General features: G+C 45.4%; 1 protein-coding gene across 3 annotated transcripts in view; it reads left to right on the top strand.

The window, feature by feature from the left end:
* Positions 1-1,704: 1,704 nt before the first annotated feature.
* RGS6 (regulator of G protein signaling 6) overlaps positions 1,705-26,529 on the top strand; it is a 491,454-nt gene continuing 466,629 nt past the window's right edge. For all 3 annotated transcript variants that reach the window (XM_074997137.1, XM_074997135.1, XM_074997139.1), the window contains exon 1: positions 1,705-1,914. The gene's annotated coding sequence lies outside the window, so the exon portion shown is untranslated. The remainder of the gene's footprint in view (positions 1,915-26,529) is intronic.

The following is a 26,529-nucleotide window of genomic DNA, read 5'->3' as shown; positions in this document are numbered from 1 at the left end:
TGGCCACAAGTAGCTTGTGAATTCTCCACTTCCCTCCTCCTCCAGAGGCTTCTATGATTGTGTGATGCATCTCTTGTAATATTAACGCCTGTGGCTGTCCTGTCATCCGTTTGGCTTGGCTCAGATTTTGCCTTGCAGTTACTTATTGCAGCCACTGATTGTCACTGTGGTGCTTGTTCTGTAGCCAGCCAGGTGCCCTCTTCCTAGTCCTGTTCCCAAGCCTTATTAAAAAAGGGAAGGTGCAGGTAGCCACAGCAGCGATTGTGCTGCTTAATAGTCTTCTTATCTCTTACCACACAGGTAACCTGCAGAAAATCCCCCAGCACTCACTTTCATCTGCCAAAGTTTCTACAGGATGCATGGTGAGCAAATAGATGTTCTCTGTGGTGGTGAAGCCTGGAGCTGCACAAAACTTGGCTGCACTGAGCCTTGGCCCTAAGTGTTGTCCCATCCTAACTCCCTGTCAGTAGAATGCAACAGTATTTAGGTCAGGACTCAGGAAGACCCTGTGTAGGCTATTCAGTATCATATTCAGTGATTAGTTAAAGCAGAGTTTTCAGTTCCTAGAATACGTCCAGCATCCTGAATGAAAAAGCAAAAACAAAGCATCCATTTTATGTTCATGACAAGAGGGCAAAAGCAACCTGTGAAGTAAGCATGAAAATCAAAAACACCTTCTCTGAGGACAAATATATATTTTTTTTTCTGTCCCTCCCCACCCTCCCCCCAGGGAACATCTCAGTTTACAGGTTCTAGCTCTCTCTTTAGTCTACTTAATTAAGGGCACTATTATTTTATGGGCAATTTGAGATTGCCAGGTACAACTGACTGACCAGCTATCTCAGCTCCATCAATAGTTGTTGCCCTCAGCCTGCCCCTCTGCAAATGGTCTTAGTAGACTCCCGGTGTTCTGAAGCTCTTGACCTGGTATAATGATGACAAATGATTCATAGAGAAATAGAAAACATGCTAAGTTATCCGAGGGAAACCTACGGGTTTTACCGCTAACTTCAGGCACGTGATCTGCATTAGTCCTTCACCTTCGCTCCCGGCCCACCCAACGTGTGGCTCTCTCCACTGTTTGCGTGTGGGTGTGAATTTCCCTGGCATGTCAAGGAAGGAGGCACGTAAAGCTCTCGCAGCTCGTGGACAAAGGGCACTAGCGCATCCTCCTCGAGGGGGGCTGAGAATCCTGCATCAGCACGCAGCGAAAAAGAAGGGAGGGGGCGGCCTGCGGCTAGGAGGGGAATGCAGCGCTGCGGGAGAACGTAGCGCTGGGAGAGGGGCTGTGGGGGTTTCCCTCGCTCCCCTCCCAGGCAGCTCGGCTCTAAAAGTCGAGCGCAGGAGTCGTGGGACCCCGGCTGTCAGCTGAAGGGAGCGCGCAGCTCCTGCGGTTGCAGCGGGCGTCCAGGGGCCTTGCGGGATCTCCTGCCCCCCTCCCCGGTTCCTCCTTCCTTTGTCCCTCACGGCCGGTCAGGTGCAGGCAGGGAGGCTGCAGGGCCTCGCTCCTCCCTGCAGTAGGCGCTGCCGCAAACCGTTTGCAAGGAGCGGGGCTTTGACTCCAAGCCGCTCCTCCCCCCACCCCCTCGCCGCTGCTCCTCCCGCTCCCGTCGCACGGGGCTCCCACAGCTGTGCGCGGAGGAGGAGAAGGACCGCAAAATCAAGCAGGGAGATCCCGGGGCTGGCGGGGGAGCGCGGGTCGCCCATGGCTGCGAGGCAGCGCTCCTCCTAGCTCCCTCTTCTCTGCCCGCTCGCACGCCTGCAGCCGGGGGCCGGACAAGGACGAGAGCCCCCACCCACCCCAGGCAACTGCCCGGCTCCCTGGGTCCTTCTCCCTGCAGCCCTAGCATGAGCCCGGCTCGCTGAGGAGACGTCGCCCAGCGGAGGGGGCTCGGCGCTTCTTTGGTTGCTAAGGTGAGGGGCCGGGGGGGCTTACAAGCCCCCGGGGTGGGTGGGCGGGAGGGAGGGACGGAGGCGACAGCGATTCAGCTCCGCCTGCCCCAGCCGGGTGCTCCTCAGCGCGCGCGGGGGGCGCTCCCTGTTTGCGGGGAGTCCCGGGGGGGCCCGCCCGGCTGTGCGCGCGTCTGACTTGGAAGCGGTGTGTGTGTGCGGGGGGGTGGTGGTGGTGAGTGGTTTGCTGCAACTCTGCTCCGCGGCGCCGGGCTGGCGCGGGGGGATTTCCTCCAGGGCGCTGCCCCGGCCGGCTGGGGGCGGGCTTGTTCAGGGCGGGGTGGGGGTATCTCTTAGCAGGGCTGGGGAAGCCTCGCGGCGGGGCGTGCGCGGGGAAGGACGCCGGGAGTTCCGCGGGTAGTTACAAGGCTCTCTGCGGCCCCGGCTGTCAGCTCTCCCCGGCGGGGGCGGGAGGCGGCGCGGGGCTAGCAAGCCCCCCCCCCCGGGAGAGGAAAGGGAAGGGAAGGGGCGGGCTGGGGGCGGGGGCGGCCGGGCCCTGCGCGCTCTGCCCGCGGGGGCTCCGGCTGGCTCAGCGGGGGAGGAAAGGCGCTTTGGCCCTCTGATTTTCTCGTGGGGCGGGGGAGAGCCGGCCGGGGGCTGCGTCCGTCCCGGGGGTGGGGAGCCGAGGGGGTGTTAAAAAGTTTGCCGCTCTCGTGCTTCCTGCAAGCAACGCGGGCTTCCTCCGGTGCGCGGCGCTGCACACTAGCAATCCTTGGGGCGAAGGCTGGGGTCAGCTCCCCGAGCCCACCGCCCGCCCTGCGAGTCTGCTCTGAGTCCCGCTGATGGTGGGCGGAGGGGAGCCGGCTTCGGCGGGGCTTTTTCAAAATGCCGCTGTGTTGTCGCTTGGCCTCACCTGGCTCCTTCGGTAATGGCACTGGGAACTGAAACGCGCCCTTGCCTTATTGCCACGCGGCCAAGTGCTCGTGCCACGGAGGAGATTGGAGCCAGGCTTTCTGGGTGGGGCGCGTGGGACGGACACTGGCTCGGGAGCTCAGATCAGCAGGATGCTGTGGCCGTAGAGCAGCCAGGGATCCCTGGAGGAAAAGCCTGGGACTGAATGGAACAGGCGGTGCCCTCTGGTTTAATTACGAAGGCCAGGCGTTGGTTTAAGGGCAGGGTCGATTGCTTAAGAGATCAGCTGCTACTTGTTCTCCTCTGTAACAACAAGAAGTCCTGTGGCACCTTATAGACTAAGAGATATTTTGCAGCGTAAGCTTTCTTGGGCAAAGACCCGCTTTGTCAGATGCATGAGTCCAGCGGGTAAGCCATCTCTCAAACTCCCCCCGCCCCACTCATGCATCTGGCAAAGCAGGTCTTTACCCACAAAAGCTTATGCTGCAAAATATCTAAAGCTACGTAGACAGTGTCACGGAGGAGAACAAGTATCAGAGAGGTAGCCGTGTTTGTCTGTATCTTCGAGAACAACAAGAAATGCTGTGGCACGTGACTTTCCGATGCCTGTTAGTCTATCAGGTGCCACAGCACTTCTTGTTGTTCTCGAAGATACAGACAAACACGGCTACCTCTCTGATACTTGTTCTCCTCCGTGACACTGTCTACGTAGCTTTAGATATTTTGCAGCATAAGCTTTTGTGGGTAAAGACCTGCTTTGTCAGATGCATGAGTGGGGCGGGGGGAGTTTGAGAGATGGCTTACCCGCTGGACTCATGCATCTGACAAAGCGGGTCTTTGCCCAAGAAAGCTTACGCTGCAAAATATCTCTTAGTCTATAAGGTGCCACAGGACTTCTCGTTGTTTTTGAAGATACAAACTAACTCAGCTACCTCTCTGATACACGGCTTTCGGAACCACTGGTGATGTCACCAAGGAAGATAAGGGCTTAGGTTGCAGGGCTGGGAAATGTGTCGGTTCCTTACAGGTTGTAAATTAGCACGGGCAACAATACGCTGTCCTGTCTCTGTATGTTGTGCTGTATGCTGAAATAGCAGCCGTGTCCCTGCTTCAAAGGCATAGGCGTAGTGCCAGCTTCTTCTGTCTGTCCCCAAGGAAATCAGCACAGCTGCTCACAAGAAGCAGGACCTATCTAGGAGAGGTCTGTGGCGGAGGAGCCAAATGTATCTGGATGCTTTGCAAACTCAGGCTTACGTGAGGCACACCTGTGCACCCTCCTGGTTGGTTTTATTTAGTTCAGTAGTTTCTCCTGCACACTGCTGGGCATCTCAGGAAAATCTATGTCAATAGTACCAGATTACAACCGCCCCCCCAGCCCTAACTAGGTATTCTTGTGCCTGGGGCAAAAAATTATTTATGTGCCCCCCTCCTCCAAATTGAAAAAGAAGTCTCTACTAAGTCTTTGTCTTCAAGAAAAAGCCACAAAATTATTAATTGGCATATAAATATATAACACTGTATTTTCAATAATATTAGTAACACTTTACATGGGTAATTAAAACAAACAATAATATAAATAAAGGAAGATAAAAATGACAAAATAATTCTAATGCTTATTATAAAGTTACTTTTTGCGCCTTTAGTGTGGCAAACTCATCATAAAATAACGAGCTTTAAAAAATCCTTCAGTGATCGTATTTCCCTTGTAAGGACAGATACCAAAGGGCTGGGGCTCACCTGATGCACGTGTGGGTGGCAGCAGCTGGGAATGGGAAGCCCAGACCAGGGTGTGCAGAGCAGCCCAGCACCCTTCCTGCCCAGCATGGGGCAGAGCCCAGCAGAATGAGAGAGGGGCTTAACTCCTTAGCTCCTGGAAGCTGCCCACCCAGGCCAGGGCAGGGGCCAGCACAGACAATCTGGAGAGAGAGGAGGGGGGAAGGAGGCTTGCAACTTAATGGAGTTGTGTCCCTGATTATGCTGTGCTCTCGTTACTGTGCTGACAAAACTTCCCTCCTCTGTTGTGGTGGTGCTGTTCTCACTTGCATGTGTGCAGTTGGCAGAGTGCTTTGAGGTCCTTGAGCATAAAAAGCGCTTACCAAAAGACCAAGTAAAGTATGGTTTGCGGTGATCTGGTACAGCTCCGATCAAAAGATGCCTTCTGTGAATTAGAGCTTTGGGAGATTCAAGAGGGTACAAAGTGCACTAGAATGCTGAGTGTGGGTTGGTTTGTTGAAGGGATTGCCTCTGCAGGTCGTCTCCTTGCCCCCTCATTTCTTCCATCACCTGGTTTTAGAGTCGGGGGCTGGAACCATTTGTACAGGGGGGATGCTGAGAGCTCTTGAACCCAGCTGGGTATCCTGCATATAATGGAAACTTCTTCAAGCCAGGAGGTGCTGGAGCACCTTTGTACCGAGTTTTGGATGTCAAAACAGTGATGACCTATGATCAAATCCTTTTGTTTAATTGTGAAGTGATATAGTTTCTCTGTTGGCTGATTTTAAGCACATTTCCTAAGTGCCCTTGGAAATCTGTGCATATGGTTGACTTAAACAGTGTCAAATGTCTGAAGAGCAGTTATTTGCTCAGGGACGTATCATTGCAGGCACAGAACAAAACATTTCATTGCTTCAGTCTCTGTCAGATGAGGAAGAAACTGGTGGAGGTGAGAGCTGGGGATGAGGCATTTGGAGTATAGTTGGGGGGGCTCCAGACTGGGGCCAAGGGATTTGGAGTGCGGGAGGAGGTCCAGAGCAGAAAGGTGGGGTAGGGGACTGGGGGTCTGGGAAGGAATTTGGATGCGGGAAGGGGCTTAGGGCTGGGGCAGAGGGTTGGAGCAGGTCTCTTTTGGTATCTGGGGCAAGCAATCTGGCTCACCACTTGCCTGCAGATGCTGCCTGCCTTCTCCCCCCCCCACCCCCAGTTCCCATTGGCTGGAAATCCAAGCCATTGGGAACTGCGGAGGCAAACCTGCAAGTGAGGGCAGAGTGGGGATGGGGCTTCCCCCAATGCTTGCAGTGAGGCAGCTCCAGCCCCCTCTCCACCCTCACTTCCCCAACCGGGTAGGACCAGATAATACACAGGAGTTTTAAAGCCTGCAGCCCTGGGCTAAGGGGGCCTTACTAATAAACCTGGACTTTTAGTGGCTCAGAGATGTTTTGGCAGGGTCCCCCTTAGCCTTAGGCTCTGGGTTGCAGCTTCTAAAACCACTTTTTTAATCTGGCCCTACTTGTGGTGAGAACAGGCTCGTGGGCCTGATGTTTGTGCTTCAGCCCTGCACAGGGTGTGGAGGGGGGTGGCACTGAGACAGGGGGCTTCTGGCCTGCAGTAAGCAGCCCTGTCATGGGTCAGATCAAATCAAGTGGGAGGTTGTATAATGGTAAATGCTACATGCCCAGTGCCATACGTGATGAGAGAAAATAACCTAATGGTCTGGAAGCCAGGCCCCTTAGTCAATGACTTTTGAGCAAATCATTTAGTCCCTCCGTGCCTTAGTTCAGCCTTCTGTAAAACTGGGAATGACAATATCTATGTCATAGGAGTGAGTATTAGCTCATTCCTGTTGTAAAGAGATGTGAGTTTCTGAGGTAAAAGCGGCTGTAGAAGTGCAACAAAATAATTGCCATCACAGTGCTCAGAATCGATGCATGGAATTATGGTTACTATCTGCATGTGGATTAGGGTATACTACTAAAACCTGCGTGCTCCGAGGAGCACAGGTCATCTACAAGTCTCCTCCACTTCACTCTGTCTTGGGGCAAAACTTCTCGCAGACTCCAGGAGTAGCCCAGTTGTTGTCGTTCGGTCTCAGTAGATCTTTTCCACATTGTCTGAGGTCTTCCTCTTTTGTGTTTTCCTGGCACTTTCCATGTGAGTGCTTGGTGGACTATGCTGGTTGATGGTATTCTGTGTGTGTGGCTTAGCTGTCCTTGCTTTCTTCTTTTGATATGAACATCGAATTCTTGATTTGGGATGGAGGGTGGAAGGAAGGTGTAGCTCAGTGGGTTGAGTTTTGGCCTGCTAAACCCAAGGTTGTGAGTTCAAACTTTAAGGGGGCCATTTAGGGATCTGGAGCAAATAGATTAAAAAAAAATCTGTCAGGGAAGGGTGATAGGTCCTGCTGTGAGAGCAGGGGACTGGACTTGATAACCTCTCAAGGTCCCTTCCAGTTCTGAGAAATATCAAGTGATTCTTGTCATGCTGTGTTTCAAAGCTCCTCATTTGCAACAGTCTTGCCATTTGATGTGATGGACACACCTCAGAAATCTGTTTATGAATGTCTGTAGCTCGTGATTTGAAGACATTTTAGTACACCACTTCTGCCTGAATGACTGAACTGAGCATTAACAAGGGGAAGAGCAAGGCAATGAGTAGGACTGAGGCATCGTATGGGCTTAAATCTTTGAAAAACAATTGTACTTTGGTGGTGGTAAACTAATCTGTGCTATTGGGAATTTTTAATAATTTTGAAAAGGAGCAACCTAATCACTTTGAGGAGTTTGATGTGAGAGTAAATAATAGTGGTAAATTGGTTATCATGCCATTTTACGTTAGTTTACTTGAAGGGAATTTAGGTAATTAAGCCCCACTCAGAACAGGGAGTTTCAGGTGTGTGGTTTTGGATTTGGAATATCATTTTATTGGAGTTACGTTTGCCAATTTTAATAGATTTATTTTTACTTTCTGATTAGCACATATGAGAATTTTAATACTGTACTTTTGAACTCCATTTTTTTAAATTGATCCTTCACTATCAGTTTTCAAATTCTTGATTTTGGTAGTAGTGTAGCAGAAAATGTTGTCCATCCATTGTAAGTCACTTTCGTAAATCACAATTAGCATTTTTTATTATGGAAAAGAGAGCTTCATCCACAGACTGGCATGGAAGACAAATTCCCTCATCACTGCATTTAGTGGACCAGATCCTGAGGCATTGTGCAATGCCCAAGTAACCTGACTTTTTGGAAAGTGGGATTCCTTTCAGGGAGAGCAGATTAAATTCTCGTCACTGTCATGCCCTAGGCCAGGGGTGAGCAAACATTTTACATTGGGCCCCACTTTTCATCCCTGTAATTAGCAGCCCTCTCTCCCTCCGCCCCCCGCATGTATCTAATGTGATCCAAACCAAAGGAAATTTCAGTTATGTTCATATAAAAAAAAAAACAAAACCTTTCAGCATGCATAAGAAAATAAGTTGGTAGAATTTGAAAACATTATTAATTTGAACACACACCCCCCCCCCGCCAACACAGCAACATGTTCCGACATTTTTAGTGAGTTGGATGAGCTTGAGATCCAGTGGCCGATTGTGCTGCACCCCATCTCCCCCCCTGCAGGGAGTTTGCCCCCCACTTTACACATCGCTGCCCTAGGCCATAGAACACCAGTGTGATTGCTCATCTCATCCACTGAAGGGAAGGGTTTGACCAGTGAATTGGCTTAGTTGCAAAGTAACTGGGTGAAGCTTTATATCTCCCCAGTGGAGACTGAGAGAACTTTACAAATACTACCTTAGTTTGGAATTGTACATTCAGGTGAATTTTAGAAGGGGGTTGGTTTTATCCTTCTGCATTTCTGCATTCCCATGGTTCTGACATTTAGGGTGCATCTACACTAGCCGGCTACTTCGAAGTAGCCGGCACAACGTTGAAATAGCACCCGTCGCGTCTACACACATCGTGTGCTATTTCGACGTTGAAATCAACGTTAGGCGGCTAGTCATCGAAATTGCTATTCCCGTCCAAAGATGGGAATAGCGCCCTACTTCGACGTTCAACATCTAAGTAGGGCATGTGTAGATGATCCGTGTCCCGCTACTTTGAAATAGCGGGGTCCTCCATGGCGGCCATCAGCTGAGGGGTTGAGAGAGACACTGTCCAGCCCCTGTGGGGCTCTATGGTCACCGCACGCAGCAGCCCTTAGCCCGGGGCTTCTGACTGCTGCTGGTGCAGCTGGGGGTCCATGCTGCATTCACAGGGTCTGCAACTGGTTGTCGGCTCTGTGGATCTCATGCTGTGCAGGCCAAGTGTGCCTGAGGGGGCCCTTTAAGGGAGCAGCTTGGGGCTTTGCTGGCCCCTTATTTCGACGGGGAGCACTTGTGTGTGTGGACACTCTGCATTTCCTTCCAGGGCGGCTCCTTTCGACGTTCTCCGTCACTACTTCGACGTTGAATGTCGATGGCACCAGCCCTGGAGGACGTGTAGACGATATGCGTCGAAGTAGCCTATTTCAATGTTCTTACGTCGAAATAGGGTACTTCAGTGTAGTGTGCTAGTGTAGACATAGCCTTAGAGTAGGTAAACATTCTGTGTATTTTCACTCTTTATTTTCCATGGCCATTCTTGATAACAAGGTCTTGGCGTACAGCCTTCCCATAGTGACGCTTTTTGTTGGAAGGTAAAATTCTTCTGGACAATATGATGACTTGAAGCAAGGCAGACAGTGGACTGTCGGTATGTATCTTCTCAAGACCATGCTAAATGCCTAGTCATGCACTGCTTTCTGTCCCAGCCCTCCACTGGTTTACATCATCCTTTTGAACCGTTTATTCCGCTGCCATTCTTTGCTGTGCGCTCCAGCATCTGTTGTGAGATGGGATGGATCCCTCACATCTCTCCTGTGCTCTGTTAGGAGTCATGAGGACACCAGGAATGACAGCACAGTTAATCATGAAGTTACTAGCGGAGGAAGAGTTGCATTCTTGGCATTCACAGAGCAGCTGCATTTGGTAGATCATTGCTTTTGGGCTGGGAAGCCAGCACTGACTGGTGGAATCACATCATCATGCAGGTGTGAGGTGAAGAGCACTGGCTACAGAACATCAGAATGCATAAAGCAATCTTTGAGGATCTATGTGCTGAGCTGGTCCTAGACCTGTGACACAAGGACATCAGAATGAGATCTGCCCTCTCAGGGGAGAAACATGTTGGTAATTGCTGTCTGGAAGCTGGTGACTGTAGACTACTACCATGTGGCTGCAAATCAATTTGGAGTGGGGAAGTGGACTGTTGGCCCTGTATTAATGCAAGTGTTCAGGGCAATAAATCACATCCTCCTACAGAGGAATGAGCATGGCAAATGTGCTTGAAATAGTGGATGGCTTTGCAGAGATGGACTTGCCTAATTGTGGCAGGGCAACAGATGGCACACCCATTCAAATTTTTGCACCAGACCACCTGCAACATCAATAGGAAGGGACGGACACATCTCCAAGGTGTTTCAGGCACTCATGCATTTCTGTGAGCGTTGCACAGATGTCAATGCAAGGTAGTCTGAAAAGGTTAATGACACATGCATCTTCAGGAACTCTGGCCAGTGCAGAAGGCTGCAAGTGGGGAATTTGTTTCCAGATCATAGAGTGGGGGATATGGAGATGTCCAGAGTTCTCCTGGGAGACCCAGCTTATCTGTTACAGCCCTGGCTCATGAAAACCATACATGGGGCATCTGGACAGCAGTAATGAGTATTTTAACAGGTGAAGTATGGCTGCATGGCAGTCAAATCTAACTTTGGCAGATTAAAAGCATTCTGGAGGTGCTTGTATGACAGATTAGACCTTATGGAGAATAATATTCCCAAGGTCATAACTGTGTGCTACATTTTGCATAATATTTATGAATGTCAGAGTGAAATATGTGTTTGGGATGGAGCGCTGATGCAGTGTATGGGTGCACAGTTTGAGCAGCCAGATACCAGGGCTGTCAGAGGAGCCCAAGGGGCTCCAACTGACATTCAGGAAGGCTTTGAGGAAGCACTTTGACAATGAGGGGCAGTAACATATACCTGTTTGGAAGTTGCTTCCCTGGTGTATCCCATGTAAATTTTTGGGGACAGATATCCATGTCATGATTAAAAAGCCTGTGCTTGGAATCAAAGTGATTGCTGTATGAATTTGTGGAACGCAAAATAAAAAACAGTTTTAAACCTTGCCTGTATTGATCAAGAGAAAGCATGATGACACTCTCACCAAAACACGTGTTTGCTGGTAAAGGAGGGGCTTGTATAGGGCAAAACTTCACAACTTTGTGTATTCCGCTATCTATCATTGTTAAAGTTGAGGGGTGTGAAGTGAAGAGGAAACTAAGGAGTCCTAATTGCTGTTTTCTGTCCTGCCTTTTGGTTTCCCAGCACTCCTTTCATTCCCTTTTCTCTGTAGAGGACTGCTGCAGAACCTAGCTGAAAATGGCATCTTCTCTGTATCTTGTCCAATTTCTTATCCTCTGGAGATGTTTGACAGGGGTGTACCTCAAGGCTACATCTGCTGAAGCACAAGAGGACAATGCATGGAAGAGGGATAGTGAAATTCAAGCACAGCATTGAAACATTTTACTTCTAAGCACTTTTTGCAATGTACCAGTCACTTTCTTAGTGACCATTGCCAGGAAAACACCTGTGCAAGCACCCAAAGCATGGGGGGCATGTATGTGTGTGCGCACACATGGACAAAATAAAATACAGTCTTTGCAGGGCTTGTAGTGCAGCTTTGCAGGGAACTTGTCTTAAAATTATCCCACACTTCTCTATACATAGAATCATAGGGTTGGAAGAGACCTCTGTGGGTCATCAAGTCCAACCCTCTGCTCAAAGCAGGACCAATCACAACTAAACTATCACAGTCAAGGCTTTTTCAAGCTGCGACTTAAAAACCTTTAGGGATGGAGATTCCATCACTGCACCTCTCTCGGGGAAATACTTTTTCGCAGTGCTTTTTTTTTTTTTGGAAAAAAAGAGGAGCTGGTACTCAGCTGGCTCCACATGTCCTGTCCCTCCTCCCCACCCAGGAATCCCATGCCTGGGGTGGCTGAGGTGCCGGTACTGGCGCTACGTTTTCCTAATAGCCAGCTTAGATCTCTCCCACTGCAACTTGAGACCATTGCTCCTCGTTCTGTCATCTGTCACCACTGAAAACAGCCTCTCTCCATCCTCTTTGTAATCCCCCTTTAGGTAGTTGAAAGCTGCTGTGAAATCCTCCCTTACTCTTCTCTTCTTCTGTAGACTAAATAAGCCTGAATCCCTCATTCTCACCTCATAAGTCTGTGCTCTAGCCCCCTAATGATTTTTGTTTCCCTCCACTGGACTCTCTCCAATGAGTCCACATCCTTTTTGTAATGGAGGGCCCAGAACTGGACACAGTATTCCAGATGTGGCCTCACCAATGTTGAATAAAGGGGAATAATTACTTCCCTAGATCTGCAGGAAATGCTCCTCCTAATGCAGCCGAATATGCTGTTTAGCCTTCTTGGATACAAGGGCACATTGTTGACTCATGTCCAGCTTCTCATCCACTGTAATGCTCAGGTCCTTTCCTGCAGAACTGTTCCTTAGCCAGTCAGTCCCCAACCTGTAGCGGTGTTTGGGATTCTTACGTCCTAAAGGCAGGACTCTGCACTTGTCGTTAAACCTCATTAGACTGCTCTTGGACCAATCTTCCAATCTGTCTAGGTCACTCTGGACCTTATCCCTACCCTCCAACATTTTTACATCTCCCCCAGCTTAGTGTTGTCTGCGAACTTGCTGAGTGCTTCCGTCTCACCTCCATACCCTGTTCCACCTGCTAAAATGACCAGTAATGCATTAGATAATTTTGACAGTCATAAAGATACAGATTCCCTCCTGTCCAGTGGCATTTTAGAGCTCTTTAGGGCAGCAGATGTGAAATATCAATTTAGAGTTAATGGAAGCTAATTGAATTCAAATTAAGTAATTATTTTTTCTTGTCCTTTCCCTCCTGTCACTTTAATTATCTGATTAATTGAGTTGAAATAGTCCACCAGTCCTGGTAGACTCTTTTTCTGGTAGCTAATTTATCAGTTCAGCAGCTCAGAGCTATAGGACATTAAAATTCTCTACTGTTCACGTGCTCAAAGATAGGCACGTTACTGAGTACAGTGAAACTCGGTGTGTTTTAATGACACCAAACTGCTTTTACATTAGACTTGCACAACTGCAGTCACTGTGAGCTCCCAGTCTCAGACATTTGGACACTGGGTTGACATCTCAGACATAGGCAGCTTTATAAATATAAAAATTTATATACAATTATTGCTAGTATCATATGAAATTTAATTATTGCTAGTATCATGTGAAATTGTATATATAGTCAGGAAATGCTGGTGGATTTTCGTGTAAACATTGATTTTATATGTATCATTTTATGGGGCTGAAATTTGTGCTCATTGCCCAGGCAAAATTTCCTATTGAGACTGAACATGCTAGAAGTGCTACATTCATCCTGTCCATTCTGTTGGTTGACTGGAGAGGAAGTTTTATGGAAGTGTTGAAGTGGACCCAAAAATCTGCATCTGTTTGGCTTAGAAAATACCACATACTTTTAAGGACAATATTTACCCTTTCAGACTATCTTCTCTAAATTATTTTTTTTTCTTTCCACCCCTCCTTGCAAAACATGTGGTCTGTGGCTCTCATGAAGTAGCATATTGCTCTCTTTCTGCATAGTTAGATGGAAGATTGGTTTGTGTGACTAGGAGATGGTGCTGATTTTACAGCTGTCTTACTTTGGATTAAGTACTTTAGAAAGCATATTGATGGGCCCTGTTAATATTCATGCTGATTAGGTATGACTGATATCACATTTATTTATGAGTATTTCCAGGCATGCTGGTGGCTGGGGAGATGAACGGGGGTGGGGGGGGGGTGGCAAAGAAGGCAACTGTCTTGGTGCCCAGTAATTCTAAACAGCCAGGGCTCTCAGCCACCACTGCCACTCCTATGATGGTGGTTGGAGTTCCAGGCCCTTTAAATCGCCCCTGGCACCCCATGCAGTGTGCTTCAGGTAGCTCTGAGGGCTGGGGAGGGGAAGTGCTGCAGTCGGGCCTGTGCTGAGGGCTGGCTGCCCCAGCCCCATCTTTTCCAGGAGCATGGAGCCAGTTTCCCCACTTTCCTTGCCTTGTTCAGAGGCCCGACAAGCATCCTGTCAGTTATCACAGTGTAAGGTTGTGTCTACAATACAAGATAAATTCCATTTTTAACCTCATTATTATGAATTCAATTTAAGTGTCACAAAGTTCCTTGGAAATTCAACCCACTTTTTTTTTTCGTGTCGAGTTTCCACGTCCTCATTGCCCCTATGCAAGTTCAACAGCATGAGCCTTAGCCCAGGTTGCTTGTGGGCATTTCATGTTTGAATCCCAGAATTCTGGGCTCCAGTAACCGCGCGAAAATGAACCAGAGATTGCTCCATTTCCTGCTGCAGCATTCCAGTCTGAGCATGGATCCCCAAATGATCCAACATCGTTTCGGCAACCACACTGGCTGTCATGCAATTTTGCCTGCAATTACAAAGCTCGGAGATGATTCAGTATCATAATGGTGATGACAACGATGGTTTGGAAGAGCCAATCTCCCAGCTGCAGTCCAATAACTCAGAGCCGCTGGATGCATTGGTGACAGTGGAGTGGCAGTTTTAGACTAGTGGAACCACATTGTTTTGGAGTCCTGGGGTGACCAGCAATGGGTGGAGAACCTTCACATGCGCAAGTCCACTTTTATGGAACTTTGTGATGTGCTGGCCCCTGCCCTGAAGCGCAGCGACACAAGAATGAGGCTGGCTTTAACAGTTCAGAAACGAGTGGCAATCGCACTGTGGAAGTTTGCAACGACAGACAGTTACCATTCAGTGGCAAATCAGTCTGGGGTGGGCAGATCTGCAGTGGGGTTCATGGTGATTCAGGTGGCCCATGCAATCTGTTAGTGTCTCTCCTCAGGAAGACCTTGGCCCTGGGAGATGCACAACCATAGTGGATGGCTTTGCTCCCCAGGGGTTTCCTAACTGCGGTGGGGCAATAGATGGCATGCACATTTCAATTGTGGACCTGGCCTCTGAGTATATAAACCTAAAGGGGTGGTTCTTGATGGTGTTGCAGGGGGTGATAGATCACAAAGGTCATTTCGCTGACCTCAATATGGAATGGCCAGGGAGGGTTCATGACATGCGCATCTTCTGAAATTCTGGATGTGGCGATGCCTATTGTTATATTGGGCAACCCTGCTTACCCTCTGCTCTCTTGCCTTATGAAGCCCTGCACAGGAGCTCTGGAGCCCAGCAAGGACAACTTCAATCACAGGCTCCGTAAGTGCAGAATGGTGGTTGAATGCACCTTTGAACGTTATAAAGCAAGGTTCAGATGTTTATTGACCCATTTGGACCTTTCTGAAACTAATGTCCCCACTGTGATTACAGAATAGATTATTTTGCACAACATAAGTGAATCCAGGCAGGAGACTTTCCTGTCAATCTGGAATTCTGAAGCTGAGGACATAGGTAAGGCTTACTTGTAGCCACCTACACAACCATCCACTAGTAATGGTGCTGAGACAGCTTTAAAACATAGTTTCATGAATGATCTGTAACGCACATGCTGCCCGTGTATTTCTCTGACACAATGCCAGTACATCATACTGTGTGTTAATGAATGAATGCTTTCACTTGGTGGGAGGGGGTTAAGTTGCAGTACGTAGAATGCATGTGGTAGGCAGCTGTGCCCTCAGCCCTCCCCCAATGCACCCTGGTTTCCTGTGCTGTGAGTCTGCTCTGGACCTGGGAGTATCGGTGGACAGCTGTGCCTTCAGCCCTTCCCCAGCCCCCACTATAATTTGTATTCCCTACCACTCCTGCACACCACAAAAATCACATAGAGCTCAATGGAATCAGTTTATTTGCGGGGAGGAGAGGTTTCAGTGCCTGGGAAAAGAAGCCTTCTCAAGGGTTCCTTCTGTAGTGGCCCTCGGGGCTGGAGCAGCAGGCTTTCCTTGCTCTCCCTCCCTGCATTCAGGGACTGTGATGACAGGGGGTGGGCGACTGCTTCTCAGGGGACTCTGGATCGCAGGTGTCAGCTCCTGAACTGCTGTATTGGGAGTACATCTGCAGCTGCAGCAGGGAGCGCAGGACCTCCGTTTGCTCTATAACTGCCGTTAAAAGCTTTGCCATGGCCTCACTCTGCTTTTCCACTTGCTGTTGCAAGTCAAGCATTCTGTGTTGCAACGCAGCTTGACTCTGATGCCACTGAGCAGTGTCCTTTGTCAGCTTGGTGTGCTCTGCTTCCTTCTGCTCCGTGTGCTGCAGGATAACATGCTGCTTGCACTTCTTTTGCCTTCCGTTCTTCTCTGCTACGCTGGGCATTGACTCTGGAAAATGAAGGTCAAAGTAAGATACAATTCACATAATGTGCTTTGAAAGGGAGTGAATGGGTCTCTGTCTACTATCAGGGAAAATTTAACTTTTGACGTGGCCATACATGGAGGGTCACCATGTAGCTTTGTGGGATATGTATGGACATTTCTGGAGGTTAATAACTTCAAATTAAGGACGTGGCACTTCCACACAAGCCTTTATTCGAAATTTAAAATTGATGCTATACCTGTCCTGTAATATTAACATTTTTTGTTATTGATATTACAGCTTAATAAATTGAGCTAATAGTATGAACTGTCAAGACAGTGGTGTTTTAATATCGATTTAACTCCTTGAAATTCAATTTTTTCTTGTAGTGTAGACACAGCTTAAGTGACTTTGTAGACTTGGTGTAATATAGAGGAACCATTTATTCTTTACAGGTAGTGCTCTCCTGTTCTCTCCTGAAGATTCCAGGAACCCAGTCAGATAAGAAAGAGATAGATAAACCCTAACATCAAGCAAAGACCTGTTGTCAAGTGCTGCCTGTGCTCTAGATCATTTTTCAGGGCAGGGTGAAGCTAGGTGGGAGCTGGGAGCACGCACGCGCGCACACATACACACACACAAAAGTCAAATAAGTCGTGAAAAAAAATCAGTAGTAGGTGTATGGGGAAGGAGAATTGACACAAAGCCTTATCCTACAAGATGCTGTTAGCACATTTAAGTTTTTAATTGGCAACTGAACACTGTTTCAAAAAATTATATCTTCATACTAAGAACAAAATATCAAATATTGGCTCACAGTGTGTGGGAGAACCAGAATGAAACCCACTTAAGGAACAAGTCAGACAAAAAGCTCTAGAAGAAGTGAAACGATACAGTATGTCAGATATAAAATATGCTTTTAGATTTTTTACTTTTACTTTTGATTGTTTTGATGGGCTAATGTTAGAAAAATGGCTTGTGTGAATGAGTTAGGGGCCTCACTCCTGGCCCAATGTTAAACCAGCTCCCTTCCAGGCAATCTCAGGAGAGTCTCTCTGTGTTGGGTAGCTTAAGCAGAACAAAATACTCTGGTCCCTAGTGGTGGCCCACACATCATAATTGAAACTGTAATTTTGCCCCCTTCACTGAATGAGTTTAACAATTCTGTGCTGAGATGCTATTGAGAACAGTTATTGAAATGCTGTTCTACTCAGGAAAAGTAAGTCTAAAATGCCATCAAGAAGCTCAAAGATCTAAACGAATTCCTTGAAAAAGGCAAATATACTCTGTTTGCCTGAGGTTTTTTCCCCCTCACTGCCTGCCTTGTATTTCCACCTATGATTTGAAAGTCACACATGGAATTTTCTGCCATCGCCACAACTAAAATTCTGCAGTCTGAATTCTGTTAATTATAGGCTTTAATGACACATCAGCCAGAAGAGAATCCAGTTCATTGGCCCATAGCTATGTTAGGACAGGGAGGAGAAAAAAGTCAAAATTTGTTTTACACACTAGAGTACCTTTTGTTCTACATTTATACAAAGCTGATCTCAGTGGCAGTTCTGACTAGGGGTCCTAGGTGCTACAGAGGTACAAATAATCTACTGTATATTACAATAGACCCCACCCCTGGTTTACACAGGGGTTGCATTCTTGCAACCCCCCCCCCCCCCACCAAGTCAAGTTTCTGACACAACACAGGGGAGCCAGGAAGTGAGGAGGGCACCAGCCCTGGTCAGTTTCCTGACTCCAGCAAGTGGAGGGGAGCTGGGAAATTGACCAGCAAGTGTTAATGCAAGTCAAGCGCAACCTGAACTCTCACGTTTTGGGGGTTTACTGTATAGAGAGTTTGTCTGTCTGCTTGATCAAGAGCTCCTTCTAAATAGTAAGACCACTAGACTGGATATACAGTTTCATCTTATAACTTAAAGCAGCATAAGAGTTTGGTTGTGCCAGGAAAATGGGATGTGTCTGGAATGTGATTGTTTTTCATAAAACGAAACAGAAAAGAGACAATCACCAAACCAAGTACAGTCCTCAAAACTGGTGTACCTGAGCAAATGTTGAAAGAGACTGGACCAAGATGAGCCAGAAAAAAATAGAATGAAAATGAATAGGGTTGTTTTTCAATAAAACTTACTATAAAAATGATAAAATGGAGAAATTTAGAGTAGTGCTCTGTTTTGGAACAGCTAAATCAATGCTTAAGTTTGGAAAAACTAGAGGAAAATGCTTTTTTGTTAAAACACAGCAAAGAAGAATTTAAAGGGATGAAGGAAAAGTACATGGCATTCTCATTTAAAAAAGTACTAAACATTAAATGGAACAATTTTAACAGTATCTTTGACTAAAATTCAAAGTCAAAAATTAACTTCATAAAAACAGCCATATGATTTTAGAAAATGCAGTCGTTTAAATAGAGCAAGTACATTTGCCTTTTATTTAAAAAAAACAAACAAAAAACTGTAATTGTGTAAGGGACCCAAGCAGGGGTGTGTAAGTTTGCTCGTAATTAATAAAGCAAATATTTTACTTTTTAGAATAAATAAAAGAAGGAATATACAGACTCTGAGACTCCTTCCAATTTTTTTGAAGAAACAAAGCATAATACAGCCTACTCCTCCCTTCTACCGAGCAGCACCACATAATCAAATACCAATGGGTTGGTTTGCTCCTCAGTCTACCTACTTCTCTTCAAGGCCAGATGAAACAAATGGGCTCTGAATTCCCTTAGGTGGTGTCTACACTTGCAGTCCTCTTTCAAAAGAGGCATGCAAATGAGGGAAATCAAAAATGCAAATGAGGTGTAGATTTACATAGCTGGCAACTATTTGCATATTTTTGCAAAAGAGCATCTTTCAAAAGAAGAAAACCAGTGTAGACGCAGATCGTTTGAAAGTAAACCTCATCTTCGAAAGAACCCTTCTTCCCATAAAAAAAATTGAAGGGTGCTTTTGAAGATGGACTTTATTTTTGAAAAAGCCATGTCTACACTGCTTTTCTTTTGAAAGAAAGTCTTTTGGAAGAATATGCAAATGATGTGCCATATATGTAAATCTGCACCTCGTTTGCATGCCTCTTTTGAAAGAGGAATGTGAGGGTAGACACAGCCTTAGAGAACAAATTGGATTAAGAAGATCCTATTTTCACACACTTTTCAGACCTTAGCCACGAAGAAGTCAAAAGCAAAAGTGATGAAAATTTAGAGATGTTTTACATTTGCTATACTGCACTGTTGCACATCTTATAGTTCTTTTTTCTTTTTGTCTAGCCAGTTAGCTAAACGGCTTTCATTTTGTCCTCAGAGTATGAACCAGAACTATGGTCTTCAGATAACTACAGCTTACAGTTGTTACCTACATTGCCTCGCTATGAACTAGAAGTAACAGTCTCTCACTCCACTACCCATTCCCTGAGTCATCTTGTCTCAAATTCTATTATTTTGAATTTTTGAATATTTTTCCATACATTCCCAGGTTTTTGTTTAAAAATAAATATTTTATTTTCTGACAAAACAGTTACCTTTCCAACTCTCTCTATAAACAAGTAACAACCTACAGTATAATCTTTATGCACACATTGTGTGTAGCATCTGTAAACATTTTCTTTCACATACCTAAATCATCTATAAATCAGACTTTTTTCTCTATTGTACCAAGGCCAAAGGGAATAGTTGTATTTTTTTTAAAAAAAGTTGCATTTAGCAGGTATTGAAAACCCTGTTTATAAAAGCATGTAAAATGCAATATGACAACATATTCTCTCAGAGCAGCTATGGCTTATTAAGTTGAAAAATTCTTGAGTTTAGTTCCAGAGTTACATAAAATAAACTAAAGTCAATTGAACATTTACTGTGTATTTCTCACAAAGATTACAGTCCATTATTTTAATAATATAACAATATGTCAGATCTAAGCTGACTTAAATTTGATAAGTTAAAGATGATTGCTTCTATTATTATTTACAAGGTTACCATCATACAGCAAGGAAGCAGGGAGGAAAAGTGGGGAATGTAGAGTAACTGCATTAATAATAATTTCACAGTTCACTTTATTTTTATTCACTCCCCTCTCCTTTTTTTAGACCATTCATTGAAACCTGAAACTGAAATGTTGACTGGTTATTTTTACATCTACATGGAGATGTTAAATTTGTAAAGTTCATCTACCTAAATCTTCAGTCCAGGTGCTTATTTTTGTTGTGAGGTGGTCCAAAATCAAGAGTGTGATTAGAGAAAAATGTTTTTTCTCATTTCAATGTGACTTTTGATCTTCCTGTGGTAGGAGAACAATCTCTGCAGAGCTGGGTCTGATCAGTAATGCAAGAAATAGACAACCTGTAATTTCTTAAAAATGCTTGCTACTATGATATGCTTGGGTTACATAAGTGATGGATGAACTGAACCTTTCTTATCATAGAAAGAGCAGATTTCTGTTTGCTAAACTGTGTTTGTAGTATTAAAGCAGGAGATCTTAATTGTGCTGAAACAAAAAAATGAGGAAAATGGTGTGACTTCATGAAATTTATCATTTTTTTGGCATTACTTACCTTACAATAATATTCATGACCTTTTCAACCAAATCTCACATTATTTGTAAGACCATGTATACTTTGCATGACATTGATACAAATATTGTAATACCAGAATAGCATGCCCAGCCTCTTCTGGTGAAGAGTGAGAAATGAGACCTGAGAATTGAATTGAGCCTGCTTCCTAATATGCAAGTAAGGCAGTGCCCCAGTCAACAGCTGGTGATCTCTTTAGCTTTTATTTAACTTGTACAGTATATGCATGTGTAAACAGCACAAATGGAACAGCCATTTGTAGGAACCTAGCACTGCCATGCTTTATGTCTTGGACAGCAGCTCTGAGTGTATTTTCTCTTTCCCTTTATGTTGATTTGTTCAGGTTTTGCGTCAATGGAAAAGGAAAACTAATCAATCAAAAGCAGTGTTCACCTAAATGCATCAAGTGAAGCATAGAAAAGAGAGCATAATTTTGCAGATCTACTAGGAGCTGTTCAGCAGTGCTTCAGCTGAATTCACTTTGCCAAAACGGTGTTCTATTACTATGAATTAAATGAGAGGGTTTTTTTAATTTCCCTTTTTCTTGTTGAACTGTAGTAGACACAACACTGCAGAAAGTGGGATTTCTGAATAAGGGAAGACTATGTTAACTATTTTTTTCTCTCTCTCTCATATTCTTCTGATGATGTGTGCATTTTTGGAACATACTGTGAACAAAACCTCTCACTGCTATAGTAGTCTTTATTTTTAAGAGTAAAATGATACTAAAACCTGTCTGATTAAATCTGCAAATTTGGCATTCCAGATGAAAATTTTTGTCTGGATAATATGAAGCACAACTGAGTAACACCACAGGAAGATGTTTGATTAGATATCCAAAGTAGCTGTAAAATGTGCACTTAGTTTAAAATTAATATGTTGTTTAAAAAAACAAAAACTAAAGAACCAAAATCTTGATCTATGATATATCAGGGGAGCACATCTGTGCTCTAATGTCTTGAAGATGGAGCTTGGAGACATGGCTATCCTCCAATCGACTTTAAGTTTGAGTGGTATTTTGGAAAGTCATTTGCTCTCTTTTCTTAAGTTTCCCAATCCATAATATTGGGATAGTATCACTCAAAACCTTTGTCATTTAAAGCACTTAGAACTGGATGAGACATGCTATAAAAGTGTAAAATATTTTAGCATCTTCAAAGTTATAGAATTTTAAAAGTGGTTATTTTTACTATCTATTATAATTTAGAAATATCTTGCATTTAATCATTTTGGATAGAGAATTTAGTTTCTTCTACTGGTTCACATGCACATGAGCAATAGTGCTGTGTTGGGTTTACAGCAGTGTATAGTAATATCTAATGCCACATGAAATAAAACTGCAATTGGAAGAAACATTTCTATTTATCTTCATTTTTTTAAGCACTAAAATATCCAGCTCTTGTGTGTCTATTGACCTGTGTCCTTTGAATTGAGAATTTCCATATTTTTAGGTTTGAGCTAGAATTGTACTGCAAAATGTGTTTTCTTATGCACCTGATGTGAAAATGAGCATTACTGGTGGAGGAAGCAATATTTATTTTGAGACGATAGTCCTCCTGGGCCCCTGCCCACGAAGGAGTCTCTCAGCTGTTGTGGCGAGCCAATCCTGGCTCCTTGTGAAGTATGCAGCATTGTAAGTTTGGCTCAGGGCTTTTCATGGATGGGAGAGGGCAGGGTGATGGGTGGAGCATCAAGATGATCCTGGGGTAGCTCCCTGGGAGCTGTTGTTTGACAGTGTAATTTAGAGCAGCCCCCAAACTGCTCCAACTTATGCTGTGGTGGTATTTTCCTTGTCAGTCTCTGGAACTAGGGGGATGACATGTGGAAAGGTGGTGAAAGCTACATTTCTCCTTGGATGCACTGACTACTACTCTGGATCAACCAAAAATGTGGGGTCCCAACATTTGGAAGGAGAGACAATGGTAGGCACATTATATTTGTGGGTGTTTGAAGAAGTTTGCTGATAGTACACCTTAGTTTTGCCATCATAGAAGAAATGTTACAGGAGAATATAAGTGGCAGACTTCAGGGAGGGCAGGGTCCAGCTGTATAGGCCTTTGCATGGGAATACTAGGGGGTTGGGCAGCTTGGGGAAGGTCAGGGCTTCTTGTCATTGGGCAGATGTGAAAGGGTATCACAGTTGGCAGGAGGCAGTTGTAACCATGGAGAAAAATATTTTCACAAATCCACAGAAGTCTGTAAGTATTGGACATTATGACAGACACATTGTGAGACCCAGACACTTTTCCTTTCCCAGGTGCCTTGATAATGTGTGCTCACCAGAGCACGGACAACTTATGCAGGCCCCTGGGCAAGGGGTGTGGAGTGCCAGGCTCCACACCTGGAAATGGGGAGGCCCTTGATATATTCCTATCGTGTCACTTCTTATTCACCTCTCTCTCTAAACTAAGTCATTCTAACTTTTAAAATCTCTTATGTGGAAACCTGACCAGTTGTCTTGATGGATACCTTTTAAATATAGGATGTTCTTCGTGTATTCAGCAGACCTGGGTGGAAAAAGTTTGTACAAAATGCCATCTTGTGGAAAACTGGGGTTTCATTGATATAGTGTCACATCAGTCTTTCTGTGCAGATAGCTCTGAGCCATTTAATTTTGATTTCTTGACCCAAAACAAAACACTGTATGATCGGGCAACTTGCAATCTCTGCATCTGCATGAAATGCCGTGGTGCCTCATAGGAGTTGTAGTTTGAGGTTCCCCAGGCCTTCATTAGGTACTGTGGTAATTCAATCCCAAGGAGTGACTGACCTATGCCTTGGGAGGTACAGTCCAGTCAGCAGCTGGATCCCTAGCGATATGTTGACATGGGGATAACAACCCCACAGCTAGCCTGGGGTGGGTCATTCTCTGGGTCTGAAAAATTGCTGTGTAGATGTTCATACTTGGGCTGGGGTGAGTGGGTGTCCCAGATATCAGACCTCAGTCTAAACCCAAACATCTGCATATCAGTTCTGAGCCCTGTGACCCCAAAGTCAGCTGCACTGGAACATCTATAGGGTTTTCATGCCTGTGTAAACATACCTAAGGGGAGAATGAAGGATTTTGAACTACAATGCCGATAGTTACACCATGACAGCTCAAGTAGGTGCAGAGATTAATTCTTATTCAAAAGCAAAAATTTGTGGAGGATTCTCTAAATGTTTCTGTCACAGTTTCAGGGTAACTGCGCCTCTGATGTGTCTGTGGTCTCTTCAGGGGATTCTGCCCTTCAGCCTCCAGCTTGTAGCAATCACCTCTCTACGGACTGTGGCCTGCTGCCCTCTCCCTCTGAAACACATAGAGTTTAAGCTTGCAGTCCCCCAGCATTTCTCTGTGACTATCCCGGAACGTCTGACCTTAGCTCAAATCCTGCAGACTCCTGTCTTCCAGGGGTTAAAATAGCTTACCAGAGACCAGGTAGCCTTCACCAAACAAAGTCCATTTGTTGGACAAAAGCCTTATGGAGAAACTGCATCATAAAACAATAAAGTATCTACAAGATTATAGGAATCTTACCAATTGTCACCCATCTTCCATATGGGGATTTTCAGAAGTTCAGTGCTTCAACCCCTTTAGCAAGGCTTGTCCCCTTGGATAAAACTCATGTCAGTTTGTTGGGTCAAAATGAAGTCTTTGTTTGTTCAAGCTCACATTTCTGTACAGTTGGAGGCTGTTGTCGCCCAGGCTTCCTGAAGCCATCAATTCCTTTTTCTCCATGGCATAAACCTTCAGAGACAGGATATTGGCTAAATGGGCTCTGGGATTTTTCTTTACCACTCCTAAAAAGTCCAGATTACACAGGGGAAACACCTGAGCTAGGAGCACACACACGTATAGTGTATATTGACACACAAGTCTTTGAATATTCTATAGGACAGATTATATGCTCCATCTCAAAGTTTTCATGTTTCCTAGGTATGGCTCACAAAAAGACAGGCAATATCTTTTAGTGGACATACTTCTTTTGGGTGGAAGGGACAAGGTTACAAGTTTCACAAAGCTCTTCTTCAGGTTTCGGGAAGGTGACCAGCATGTCCAAGCTAAGTATGAAGTGGGACAAATTGTTTAACATATGAGCTTCACCCATGTTGTCAGACACCACAGTGAAAATAAACACCTTCTGACAGGGTGGATAAAAACTGATGCTTTTAAAAATCAATTTATTTTATTTAAATTAGATTTTTTGTTTTTAAAATCAGTAAAATACAAAATTTCTCATTTAATAAGTTACAATTAAATGGTATCACAGAAATGCTACGTGTACGTTTAGTCTCAAAAACAGGCTGTAATCTGTCCAGCCTAACCACTAGCTTTGCTTCTTGGAAGTCCTGGGCTTTCAATTTCTGTTTCTTGGCAGATTAGGAAGTAACATGAGCAAAGAAAGACACCAGCTACGTAAGATTGTTTTTGTTCTCTGCTTATGTGGTGGTGAACCTTGGCAAGGACAGCACAGGAGTTACTTAAGACGCAGTCTTAAAGACAGACAATATATATGAAATGACAGAGGCAGCATAAAAAGGAACAGTGGAATGGACGGGAAAGAAAAAGGGAAGGCGTTATTTAGCGCACACATTGCTTCCTATATTTCCCCACTCTTTTGTCACAGAAAAACTATCATAGTATCTGGGAATAGTTTGAATAAATTTACTCTTTGTGTAAAATGGAAAATGTGTCGTGTAAGTACTGCAAGAAGAAGAAGCAGGGCTTAGTTGAAAGAAGGAAATATCACAAGGAAAATTGCTTACCGTAAACCCTTGAGTTATTCAGGGGGTTGTGTTTCTGCAACCCCTGCATCACTCAGATTTTCATTCAACTTGGACGGGAGATGGGCACCAGGCCGGCCCCTGGTTCCCTGCTCTCCTGGGCTTGCAGGAGCTGGGAAACTGGCCAGCCAACCAGGGCTGGTCAGTTTCCTGGCTCCCAGAGTGGTGGGGAGCTGGGACCAGGGGACAGCCTGGTTCTCTTCTCCCCACTGGACCTGGGAAACTGACCAACTATGTGCTGGTCAGTTTCCTGGTTCCTGCAAGCAGTGGGGAGACAGGAACCTAGTGGCAGTCTGACCTCCCCTCATCCAGCAAATCTCTTCATTCAGGATTACTTAGGACTGGAGGGTGCCAGATGAGGGATGTAGAACCTGTACGTAACTGTTGGTTGGGCATTAGATTTATTGAAGAGGCATGTAATAGGCATGTGTAGAACCCACTGCTTTTGAAAGGTAAGCTATGGGGACAGCTTGATGTTTGTCTGGAGGCTTTTCATCTGCTGTTAGGGCAGGATTTGGTGCCACTTTTGAGTTGTGTCCTGGTCTAATGTGTGAGCAAACTTTTTACATCAGGTCCCACTTTTTGTTCCTGCAATTAGCAGCTCCCCTGCTCCCCACCACCTGAGAGAGAATCCTGGAAGCGAGCGGCTGTCTCCCAGCAGTGATATGCTGCACTCCCATGATGGGGGGCTGTTGAGGCTGCAGCGGAGGCAGCAGACGACACGGGGTGGAGAGGCTGTCTGATCTCTTTGCACCCCCGCTTATGGAATGTCACGCCTTTCCTAGGTGGCGTAACTCCACTGCCACCCTCCCCCCCCGACCTCTGCTCTAGTCTATTGCAGAGCTTCTAATGATGAGGTTTTTGAGGCTGCAGGAGTGTTTGTTTGAATGCCAGAAGAGGACTTGGGAATAGATTTTTTTTTTTTTTCAGGATGTATTTCCCAGTGAGTGTGAATTATAATTGTTTGAGAATACCCTGTTTGGGTTCCTGTGTGGGGTGCTAGCTAACAACTAGGGGTGTGTAATCTGTGATTATCCCTCTGCCCCAATTTTGAAGCAAGTTCTGGCTTGGTATTTGAGTGACCCTTTCTATGATGCAATCTCTTTCTCTGGTGGAATGCACTCATTTGATGATGAGGTTTTAAGTGTATCCTGGCCTGTCTCTTTGACGCATATTCTAGACTATTGGAAAGTTGAGAAGATCTTATAAAGTTGGTGCAACTATGTCAAATATATGGCTTTGTTTGTCATATCTGTCACGGTTTCCTTCAAAAATTTGTTACC

The sequence above is a fragment of the Carettochelys insculpta genome, chromosome 6, assembly GCF_033958435.1.
Source record: "Carettochelys insculpta isolate YL-2023 chromosome 6, ASM3395843v1, whole genome shotgun sequence".
Classification (NCBI taxonomy): Eukaryota; Metazoa; Chordata; order Testudines; family Carettochelyidae; genus Carettochelys; species Carettochelys insculpta.
Note: the sequence above shows the minus strand (reverse complement) of the source record. Positions and strands in the feature narration are given on the sequence as shown.